Below are 12392 nucleotides of genomic sequence, written 5' to 3'. Positions count from 1 at the left end.
CAGCTCCACAAAGAGTAGAGAGAGTAAAGTTTTTGTGTTAAAAATGTTATATATCTGTGTGGTGGTTACACAGCAGTGTGTGTATAAATTATTTTTAAAAATAAATTATTTGAGGTATATACTTAAGAATTGTATGCTTTGCTATATGTATGTTACACCTCAATAATTTTTTTTAAAAAATGAAAACACGGAAGAAAAGAGAATCCAATTAAATCTCTGAGGCCTCTGGGAATGAAGAAGATGGCCCATGGTGTCTTTAGGATAGGAATTGACAGCAAGGCTTTAATGTGAAGGAATGGAAGGAACTTTGCTTTTATTGAGGATTTTGTTTATTCAGGTAGTTTTGGCTTTTGGGAAGGGAGGTCAAGTGTACAGAGTCTTACATGAATCTAAAAGAATCGGAAGAGTGAGGCCTCCTAAGGAACAGAAACTGGGTTATTCCCTCATTGCTAACTCAATCTCTCTCTGTCTCTCTCTCTATGTCTCTCTTTCCCGCAATTTCTGCCTATAGTAGGCAGTAGACTTTTCTCTCCTCATCTATTGCAGTCATTCCTCCCATCAACAATTCCTTCCCTTTGTGTCTCTTAGGTCAATCTCCTGAGAAGGTTCCAGCACACCTTTTTGCGCCAGTGTCCCAACATAAGTGAAAAGGCTGCCTTTGGGTCCAAACATCCGCCTCAGGAAGAAGGAGTCATGTTGTACAGTTTGAAGTTACTTACGGCCAGGTCCTGAGTTAGAACAAACTATTTTCGAAAGAGCTGTGGAGGAGCAGGCAACAAGAGAGGACTTTCTCAAGAACGAGGTTTTAAGGATCTCCATATATTTTTTTTCTTGTAATGTTTTCGGTTTGGGTATCAGGGGAAAGCTGGTCAGAAACGGGGTTGGGAAGTGTTCTCTCCTCTTCAATCTTCTGAAAGAGTTTGTGTAGAACTGGCATTCTTTCTTCCTGAAAGATTTGGTGGAATTCACCAATAAAGCCACCTGGGCCCGGAGCTCTCTCTGTGAGAAGATGTCTTAGCTACAAATCCAATTTCTTTAATAAATACAGGGCTATTCGAGTTATCTATTTCTTCCTGAATTGGCTTTGGTAGTTGGAGGCTTTCAAGGCAATTGTCCATATCATCTAAGTTATGGAATAAAGTTGTTCGTAATACTGTCTCATTAGCCTTTTCACATCCGTACAATCCGTAGTGGCGTCCCCTCTTGCATTCTTGATATTGGTGAATTGTGTTTTCTCTGTTTTTTTGCTCGTCAGTCTAGCTAGAGGTTTGTCAATTTCATTGATTTTTCTCAGAGAATAAGCTCTTGGCTCCATTGGTTTCCTTTATTGTTCTTTTTCCTATCTCGCTGGTTTCTTCTTTGATCTTTACTGTTTTCTTTCATTTGCTTCTTTGAGATTTAATTTATTCACTTTTTTCTAGTTTCTTAAGGTAGAAGCTGGCTTCACTGATGTGAGATCTGTCTTCTTTTCTAACATGAGCATCTGGTGCTATGAGAACACAGGTCCCTGATGACAGTCCATGACTTGAGCACTGGATCAAGTCTTATCTGAGGCTACCGCTTCTCAACTCGGGCTACACATTAGAGCCACCTGGTAAGCTTCTAAAAGTATCCATGCTTACCCCCACCCAAGCCAATTAAGTAAAAACTTTTGGGAATGATCTCCAGGATGAGAAGTTGTCAAAAAGCAGGTGGGTTTAAGGGGCAGCCAGGATGGTGAATCTCTACCATACTAGGCTAGTGTTTCTCAAACTGTCTGTAACAAAGGCAGTTTTGTTTTTTTTATTTCCAGTTTTATATTCCTGTTATCTTATGAAATGATACTTTGTAACATACAATAAAAATGAACTATGTGGTTTCCAGAAGTTTCCTTCATGAGAAATGGTACTTCTGTTGCCTTTTAAATCCAAGTGTCCTCATTAGTCTTTATTATTATCAACAAAAGAGAAAAGGAAGTTTGTACAAAGAGGATTATGCACATAGTCATTTCAACAATATAGTTGTATCTCATGTGGAACAGTAACAGATGGTAGACCATTCCAGTCTATGGACCATGCTTTGAGTAGCACTATCTCAATGTCTTGATTATATGAGCCAATAACTTCTTTATATTGTTTAAGCTTAGTTGAGTTGGATTTTTGGTTAGAAGAGGAAGATTGCAGGGCACCTAAGTGGCTCAGTGGCTGAGTGTCTGTCTTCAGCTCAGGTCCTGATCCCAGAGTCCTGGGATCAAGTCCCACATTAGGCTCCCTGCAGGGAGCCTGCTTCTCCCTCTGCCTATGTCTCTGCCTCTCTCTGTGTGTCTCTCATGAATAAATAAATAAAATATTTTTTTAAAAAAAGAAGAGGAAGATTGCAGCTGAAGTACCCTACCACAGACATATCCATCTATTCTGCAGTCACCTATTCACACATTTCTTTCCCTCTCTCCCACATGAGAGCTACAACCATCCCACAGTAGTGTACGGTCATAGTTTGCTTGATGATAACTATGTGATTACTCTGTACCTCATTCTGGCTTCCTTTCTGGAGCAGAGCCAAGATGATGTAAACTTCCTTCCCTCTATTATGGATAACACTAAAGAAAATGGGGAACACCTAATTTGAGAGGTAATGAAAGCATTATTTCTTTTTATTTTATAAAAGAAAACTCTAGACAACACAGGATAGCAGGTATGGATTTCAGCATAATGGCATTTTTTTCAACATTCACATCTTCCCATATGTGAGCAGAGAGCTCCTTCTGATTGCCTGCATCCTTTTAATCCACCTCATGATCTTTGATACCTTCCTTGCCTGACCATTCCAGCCTTGGGATAACCATTTCTCAGAAGCCCTGGCTCCTTTCAGTGGAGAATGGTATTTAAAGACTAAGATCTTGGGGTGCCTGGGGAGATCAGTTGGTTAAACATCCAATTCTTGATTCCTGAAGGTCATGATCTCATGGCTGTGAGATCAAGCTCTGCATCGGGCTCCATGCTCAGCACAGAGTCTGCATGTCCCTCTATTTCTGCTCCTTTCCATGCTCACTCTCTCTCTTTAAAATAAATAAATAGAATCTTTTTTTTTTTTTAACAGAATCTTAAAAAAAAAAAGACTAAGATCTAGGCAAGATATGTATATGGTTGATCCTTGAAATAATTCAGGGGGTAGGGACATTGACCCCAGCACTGTCAAAAATCTGTCTCTAACTTTTGAGTCCCCAAAAATGGAACTGCTAATCACCCCCTGTTGACCAAAGCCTGGCTGATAACAGAAGAGTCAATTAACACATATTTTGTATGTTATATGTGTTATATGTTGTTTTCTCATAATCAAGTAAGCTAGAGAAAATAAAATATTATTAAGAAAATCATAGGAAGAGAAAATACATTTACAGGACTAGACTGTGTTTATTGAAAAAAAAAATCTGCATATAAGTGGGCTCACACAGTTCAAACCCACACAGTTCAAGGGTCAACTGCATACTTTTTAAACAAAAGATCTGTTTGTGTTTTTTTTTGTTTTTGTTTTTTCAGGTTTTTTTTCTTTTCTTTTCTTACCATAACTAGAGGTCTTTTCATTAAGTCAGTGACCTGAAACCATCAAGTCACTTGGGATTAAGGGTTGGTTTGGATTAGAGCAGTTTCTCAACCTCAGCACTATTGACATCTGGGGCTGGAAAATTCTTTGCTGTGGAAACTGTCCTGTGCACTGTAGAATGTTCAGCAGCATCCCTGCCCTCTACACACTAGATGCCAGCTGTGGCAGCCAAAAACGTCTCCAGATGTTGCCAGATGCTCCTTGGGGTGCTAAAATCATCCCTCATTCAGAACCACTGGAGAGGCTCTGGGATTCTCTATGGGAAGCGTCTTGGAACAAACCAGAGAAACCTCAGGACCCCCTACATCCCCCATGGGTCTAATTGGGATAATGGCTACAGGATAAAACAACACATTATGGGAAACAGTTTGACCCGCAAGGAGTCATCGGCGCGAAAGTGAGGATCAGACATTACGTCATGAGCAGCACCACACTGAAGCCACATGTCGCTTTTTGCTAACCTTGCTGAGACTGTGCAGCATCTGATTGAACAGACTCAAGCCCTGAAGATTGCTCAAACTCTGGGTTCCCACCAGGCTCCTTTTAATGTTAGTCCTGTTTAAGATCTTTCATTTTACTGTCACCAAGAGAAAGTCCCACTTAATTCATACCAGATGCTGAGTGAGTCGTCGTGAATCAATACAACATCATCCAAAAACCACCAACATGAATCATAAGGACAAACAGGACTTTTTTCTCTCTGCAAAACAGTGACTAAAATAGTGTTTTTCCCTTTTAGAAAAAAAAATTACGAGGTTAAGAACAGACTTAGGGCCCTGCTTGCATAACCCACGTGTCAGCAGGGGTGAAAGGGTGAAGCGCACGTCCCCAGCGAGGCAGCGTGTGAGGCCCGCAGCCGAGCCAGGCAGATGCTGGCTGCAGGAGGTGCGTCTAGACTGGGGCCCCAGTGACCCCCTGGAACTCTTCGGCAGCCCTGCTTCCATCTGAGATTCAGAGCATAGGAATCTCTAACCAGGGAGGAAGGGGCTCTTGGGAGCTGTGGAGGGCCTCCAGGAAATGAGCATCCAGACCTCCCTCCCAAAGAGCCTGCCTCTACTTCCCTGGATTCGGGGACCAGCACACAGTTTGCCTATGGGAGTTGGAACCAGGGTCTGTCCTCCCTGCAGGCGGAGGGCAACCCCCCCCCCCGCCCCCGGGCACACTCTCCTGGGACTCTGACCCTTTAATGGAAGGAGGAAAAAGCAGAGAAGGGGTGGAGGCTGACACATCCCTGCAGTGGCTGGATGAGACTCTCAATCGGTGTCCGTTTTTGGGTTCCCAAGGCCTCCCCGGCTTCTGTCCTTTACAGGTAGCTTCCTCACCTTTTCCTTCATCTTGTGAGGGCCGTGTCCTGGCAGTGAACTCCGTTGTGGTCAGGGCCGGCATCTGTTGCTCACCACCGCGGCACCAAGTCCTTCTGGGAAAGGCGCTGAGCAGGGCACTTCCTGCCCAGACCGTGTGGGGCTAGAGCCATCCTCGATGACATTTATGAGGTGCAAGTCAGAAGGTCTCCTCGCTGTAAGGCAAAGTGGGAGCGATTGAGGCTGAGACCTCTCTGCACTTGCTGCATCATCACTGGCCAAGGACCCGGCCCATCGACATGGGCTGGTGGGGAGGGCCAACAAGGGACTGCGACCTCTGGCAGCAAGGGAAAATGAGCCTATTAACAGGGAGGACCCCAGAACCCCTCCAGGTTCTGGCAGTGCTGTGCTGGTGGCCTGGGCACACAGGCTTAGCCACTGGGGGGCCACCCGAACCTGTCCCAGCTCTGCCTCTGGACCCCTCCATCACCTTATAGATTGTCCGTTTCTTTTGCCTGTAGTCTCACAGTCCTACTATGTGTCACCTAGCTCCCCCACTCCTGAAATGACTGTCTCAATTATTCATTCTTCCCAATCTCCATGCCTTCCTATCTCCCTTACTCCCAGAAGACAAGTTTCTTTCTTTCTTTTTTTTTTTTTAAGATTTTTATTTATTCATGAAAGGCACACAGAGAGAGGCAGAGATATAGGCAGAGAGAGAAGCAAAGACATAGGCAGAGGGAGAAGCATCCTCTCTGTGGGGGATCCAATGTGGGACTTGATCTCAAGACCCTGGGATCACAACCTGAGCCAAAGGCAGATGCTCAACCACTGAGCCACCCAGGCATCTGTAGAAGATGAGTTTCTTATTCCACAGAAAAAGTTTAGACCACGATCCAGGGCCTCCTTCAACTTGCTGACACAAAACCTACACCTCCTTCCCCTCTATGCTGCCCTGGCCTGTGCACTGCAGGGTGTGTAGCAGCATTCCTGGCCTCTGTCCACTAGATGACCAGCCCCCTCATGAGTCAACGATAGTCGAAATGTCTCCAGACGTTGCCAAGTGTCCCCAGGAATGTAATGTCACCCTAGGTGAGACCCATTGATCTAGAACAACTATCAATCACTCTGTCTCACACTTGTGGCCCACATCTGATCCATAGACAGTACATAACATTTGACCAACCTTCACCTACCTCTCAAATAGAGCCCTTCGTGGAAAGCCCAGCCACTAACAGCCACAGCCTCCCCTGTAGATTTCCAGGCATGCCTCAGTCACCCCTGTGTCTTCCTGGCTCTAGGAACCACCCTTCAGGTCCTGCAAATGGCCCCCCTCAGCTGATGTGAGAAAAGAGCAAAGCACCCCTCCCTTCTCCCAGGGGGGCCTGGGGTGGGCTCTACAGTGCATGTTTCTCCTGCAGAAATCGACTTCAGAATTCCTGCTTCCTCCCTGGGCCTATCCAACCCTTTATAAGCTGGAGGTGGGCGGTCAGTGTAGTGACTCAGAACCAGTGCTCTGACATTTCCCTTCCTGGCCCCGCTTGGGAGCTCCAGCATCCCACGTGGAAATGGGGGAGCGGCAGCCCCACTTGTCAGAGGCCTCAGCCAGCCGTGAGGCAGAAGGAGCTGGCATTAACATCCGTGGGCCTTTTGGAGGTGACTTTGCTCCTCTTCCCTGGATTCTTTCTCTCTTCTGTTTATTCAGCCTCCTCCTCCTAACTGAAACCATTAAATGTGTTTAAATCTCTCCCCAAATTAAAAAAACAAAAACAACAACAACAACAAAAAACCCTGCTGTGACCCCCTTCGGGCTCCTTGCAGCTACCACCCTAATTCTCTCCTCCCCTTCAAAGCCAAACTCGTGAAAACACTGTCTGCACCCACTGTCTCTCTGTCCTCACCTCCCACTCGCTTCAGTCTGGCCTCCACCCTCCCCAGGCCCCTGAGACAGATCCTGCTAGAATGATCATGACCGGGCAGGGCTGAGCTGAGGCCAGAGCGCAGGAGGCTGGCCTGACCCCAGCCGGGACTCTGGCCGTGGGAGCAGCAGGAGGGGACGGCAACGGCTGGCCTTCCCCAGGCTTGGGAGCAGAACTGCAGACGATTGATTGGAACTTCTGAGCAGATCCAGAAAGAATATCTGGCCTTGAGTCCTGGGAATGGGCCAACACCTCCTTGCCTTCATTCATTCATTCACTCATTCATTTGTTCTGTTTCTATTGAGCACAACTCAGGCCAGCCACTGAGGGAGGCAATTGGTATTCACCTTGTGAACAAAACAGACCTAGTCTCTACCCTCAAGGAGTTGACCATGTACTCAGGGCAGTAGTTAACGAATGAAGAGTCAGGAAGATACACAATAATCACTTAGATATTTTAGAGAGGAAAAGCACAGAGCAAAGAATGGTGGGGTCTGATGTCACTGGAAGGTCAGGAAAGACAACTTGAGGCTGAGATGAGACCCTTGAGTAGGCATTAACTAGTCCCGGAGGAACTAGTCTCCCCAGGAAGACGGTGACAAGGGGACCAGGGTAAAGGAGTAAGGGTAGTTTTCCCCAGGGGACCAGGGATTCCAGAAGGACAAGAGACCAACGAGGCAGGGGGAGAGGGATGAGACAGGCTGTGTCAAAATTAGATTTTTATCTCTGCCTCATCGTCTCTGTGCCATGCCCTTCTCCTGCTGAGGGATGTCAGCACCTGAGGTTCCCTCTGTAGGGCTAGCCATGCGTTTCCTCTGTTCTCCCAGGGCTGTGTCTCAGGACCTCGCTCTGACCTGTGCCCAATGGGAGTGTCCCACAGAATTCCACTCGGGCTTTCCCCTCCGTCTGTATTCTTTTCTTTTTTTTTTTTTTAATTAATTTTTTTAAAGACTTTACTTATTTGTTCATGAGAGACACACAGAGAGAGACAGAGACACAGGCAGAGGGAGAAGCAGGCTCCATGCAGGGAGCCTGATGTGGGACTCAATCCCAGGACCCCAGGATCACACCCTGAGCTGAAGGCAGCCGCTCAAACACTGAGCCGCCCAGGTTCCCCTGCACTCTTCTTTCCTGACATCGTCTCTGGGGCTATGAACTATCCTTCTAACAGACGTGCCGTCCTGAGGGCCAGAGGCAGAGCTCCATTGACCAAGGGATCATCTCCACATGGGGACCCTGCCACCCTCTCAAACACGGCAGATCACAGTTTAAAAACCAAGTCTCCTTTTTGTTGAAAGAAATACAGAAAATAATGTAAATCATCTTTTTTCCCCAACCCGATTAGAAAGGGATCGGTTAAGAACGAGAATCTTGAACAGAGCATGAGCATTCGACCCGGACCTATAGAAACCTGGCACAGATGGTGAGCTGTGAATAGCCTTTCTTTACGCCGATCAGGGAACTGAAATCAGACAAAGAGCTTTGATTAGCTGATTAATCAAATTGGAGCGAGTTCCCAGTAAAGCTAAATTTAACTATGCCCTATTCTGTATCCCAAACTGCAGACTTCCTGTTTCATGATTTCTTCCAACTCAGTGTAATTGGAATGTTCCGTCTGGGTGATGGGTATAGGAGGGGACCATGACACTATTCTGTGTGTGTTTGAAATTTTTCATGAGAATCTAAAAAAAGAAGTACCATCTCTCTGTGTGTGTTTTATAAAAGTGACTAGTCTGTCTTAATTGGTCAGTTAGTGCTTATCTGTAATGTAATCCTTAACCTCCTGCCTTGAGAGAATTGCCTGGACTCATGAACGTGCTTTTTTGCAGGACACCATGTGACATGAAACACATAGCTGTGCACCAAAGTTGCAAATGACATCATCAATGAATTATTTTTCTTTGTGCTCCTTCCTTTCGTTCTTCTAACCATATGCGTATATAAATGTGTGTGTATGTGTGTGTGTGCATGCGGGGTGTGTGTGTGTGTGTGTGTGTGTGTGTGTGTGTGTACTCAGAGTTTCTGAGCTAGGAGGAAGTGGTTCAATCTGCTTGCCTCTGAGCAGCTGTTGGCTTTTAGAATAAAGAAGGGTCTCTGCCTCGTTTCTGATTCAGATGCAGCATGAGACTTGCTTTCATTCACCATGTCTAAATTTAAAAGCCTGCCTTCTCCCTCCCATAAGACTCAGGCCTCTTCCTTGTAACATGGTAGAGAAGTCTTGGCTTCACATGGTGTTTAGGTTAGAGCTGCAAGAGGAGTTTAGGTGGGGGGGAGGGTAAGAAATGTCCAGAAGAGGATGCAAACTGAAGTGGAAAGGTGCTGCAGCTCAGAGAGCTCTGGTGCAGGCATGTGGGCTCCTGACCCACATGAGAGAGACTGGGCTCCTGACCCCCGAGCTGAGTGAGCGCTGGGGGTATCTGAGGGCTCAGGCCTTCCATTTCTTTAACCATCACTTTTATTCTTTCCCACGCTTTGCCCCCTCTCATCTTTGGTTCAGCAAAGACAACTCTCTTGACAAAAATTTGAGTCGCTCAATATTATTGGTTTGCACATCTCACCTACTGTGTTTAAATTTGTATTCTGATATATGGTGGTCACCCCTTACCCACGGGGAATACGTTCCAAGTCCCCCCACCCCTCGCCCCGTGGATGCTGAAATCGCAGATAGTACCAAACTCTATATACTCAGTGTTTTCTACTACATGTACATCCCTATAATAAAAGGTAAATAAATTCATTTATAAATTAGGCACAGTAAGAGATTAGCAGCAATAACTAATGATAAAAATAGAACATTTATAACAATACTCTGATAAAAGTTAGGTGAACATGATCTCTTTCTCTGAATATCTTACTGTCTGTAACCCCCCTTCTTCTTGTGAGGATGTGAGATGATAAAATGCCTCTGTGAACAGGATGACATAGACATGATGACCTAGCATTAGGCCGTTGGTGGCCTTCTTTCATGAGTCTGTTTCCCTCTTTTGTTTGTTCTGTTTTTTAGATTCCATGTTCAAGTGAAATCATATGGCATTTATCTTTCTTATTTATTTCACAAAGCGTAATGCCCTAGAGGTTCAACTATATTATTGCAAGTGGAACAATCTCATACTTTTTAAAAAATGGTTGAGTAATATTCCTGTATGTATACACCACATCTTCTTTATCCATTCATCTGTCAGTGGACACTTGGGCTGCCTCCATATCTTGGCTCTTGTAAATAACGCTGCTATCAACATAGGGGTGTATATAACTTTCTGAATTAGTATTTTCATTTTCCTTGGGAAATACCCAGAAGTGGAATTACTGGTTCATATGGTAATTCTTTTTGTAACTTGAGGAATGCCTGCTTTCCACCGTGGCTGCACCAGTTTGCATTCCCACCAACAGTACACAAGGGTTCCTTTTTCTCCACATCATCACCAACATTTATTGTTTCTTGTGTGTTTTATTTTAGCCATTCTGACAGCTTCAAACTGATCTCTCATTGTGGTTTTGATTTGTATTTCCCTGATGATGAGTGGTGTTGAGCATCTTTTCATGTGTCTGTTGGGCATCTGTAGGTCTACTTTGGAAAAGAGAACCTGACTATTCATGTCCTCTGCCCATTTTTAATCAGATTACTTGTTTTTTTTAGTGTTGAGTTGTGTTTTAGTGTTGAGGTTCTTTGAAGATTTATTTTAGAGAGAGAGAACAAAAAAGAGCATGGAAGGAGGGGCAGGGAGAGAGGGAAAGAAAATCTTAAGCAGACCCCCCCAGAACATAGACCTGATTCAGGGCTCGACCCCATGACCCTGAGATCACAACTTAAGCTGAAACCAAGAGTCAGATACTTAACCAACTATGCCACCGAGGCACCTCAAGTTGTCTTTTCATTTTGTTGATTTCCTTCACTGCACAAAAGCTTTTTATGTTGGTATAGTTCTAACAGTTTATTTTTTCTTTTGTTTTTCTTGCTTGAGGAGACAGCTAGAGACATGTTGCGATGGCCGATGTCAAAGAAATTACTGCCTATTTTCTTTCAGGAGTTTTATAGTTTCAGGTGTCACATGAGCTCTTTAATCCATTTTGAATTTGTTTTTGTGTGTGGTGAAAGAAAATGGTCCAGTTTCATTCTTCTGCATGGAGCTGTCCAGTTTTCCCAACACCATTCATTGAGCCTGTCTTTTCCCCTTGGATATTCTTGCCTCTGTTGTTGTAGGTTAATTGACCATATAATCATGGGTTTATTTCTGGGCTCTCTATTCTGTTCTATTAATCTGTGTGTCTATTTTTGTGTACACTGGTCTCACTTTTATTTTCTGTCTCTTTTTTTGCTAAGTCTTTATAGGGTTTATTAATTTCATTCACCTTTTCCAAGACCCAACTTTTGGATTTCTTTATTTTTGTTGGTTTTCTATTTCACAGATTTCTACTCTTGTCTTTATTATTGCCTTTCTTCCTGTTACTTTCAATTTAATTTCTTCTTTTCCTCACTACTTCAGGTGACCACTTAGATCATTGATTCAAAACTTTTCTTCTGTAACATAAGCAATTAAAACCATAAATTTTCCTCTAAACACAGCTTTACCTGCATCCCACATATTCTGATATGTTGTACTTTGGTTCTCTTTTAGTTTAAGACACTTTACTTTTATTTATTAAAGATTTTGTTCATTTATTTATATATTAATTTTACGGGGGAGGGTCAGAGGAAGAGAGAGAGGGAGTATCCCAAGCAGACTCACTGCTGAGCAAGGAGCCCAATGTGGTGTTCCATCCCTCAGCCCTGAGATTGCAACCTAAGCTAAAACCAGAAGTCAGACGCTCAACCAACTGAGCCACCCAAACGTCTGTAAGATATTTTAAAATTTTCCTTGTGGATTTTTTTCTTTGACTCATGAGTTTTTTAGCAGGTGTTGCTTAATTTCCAATACTAGAGGCCCTTCTAGGTTTGTTTTTGTTATTATTTCTCAATAATAATAACAAAACAGACCCAAGATTGTATCACTTAAGGCACTAAGTCAGTAAACCAGGACTTAACACCTAACCTAACTGCAGTTTCAACTCCCCACAAATGTAACCTTTAACTAGTTGACATGGGGATTTCCTGATTAACCTTAGGAAATATACTGGTAGGCTCCTTCTGTTCTGCTTAGGTAACTTTGCCTAGAAGAATGGATTCTTTGCTAATTTCCTTTTTTCCACTACTGCTCTACCTTTAAAAACCTTCCCTTTTCTGTAACCCTTTGGAACTCCACTCTCCTTGCTAGAAGGGGTGCTGCCCAATTCATGAATCTTTATTTTATTTTTTTTATAATATTTTATTTTTATTTATTTATGATAGTCACAGAGAGAGAGAGAGGCAGAGACACAGGCAGAGGGAGAAGCAGGCTCCATGCACTGGGAGCCCGACGTGGGATTCGATCCCGGGTCTCCAGGATCGCGCCCTGGGCCAAAGGCAGGCGCCAAACCACTGCGCCACCCAGGGATCCCAATTCATGAATCTTTAATAAAATCCTTTAGATCTTCAAATTTACTTGGCTAAATGTTTTTTTTTAACATTTATAATTCCATTGTTATCAGAGAACATATCTATAAGATATCAAAA

At 43.9% G+C, this 12392-nt stretch overlaps 1 protein-coding gene across 4 annotated transcripts in view; it reads left to right on the top strand.

The window, feature by feature from the left end:
• CRTC3 (CREB regulated transcription coactivator 3) overlaps nt 1-714 on the top strand; it is a 119976-nt gene extending 119262 nt beyond the window's left edge. For all 4 annotated transcript variants that reach the window (XR_013365215.1, XR_013365212.1, XR_013365211.1 and 1 more), the window contains one exon: nt 589-714. The gene's annotated coding sequence lies outside the window, so the exon portion shown is untranslated. The remainder of the gene's footprint in view (nt 1-588) is intronic.
• Nucleotides 715-12392: the final 11678 nt, after the last annotated feature.

The sequence above is a fragment of the Canis aureus genome, chromosome 2, assembly GCF_053574225.1.
Source record: "Canis aureus isolate CA01 chromosome 2, VMU_Caureus_v.1.0, whole genome shotgun sequence".
Classification (NCBI taxonomy): Eukaryota; Metazoa; Chordata; class Mammalia; order Carnivora; family Canidae; genus Canis; species Canis aureus.
Note: the sequence above shows the minus strand (reverse complement) of the source record. Positions and strands in the feature narration are given on the sequence as shown.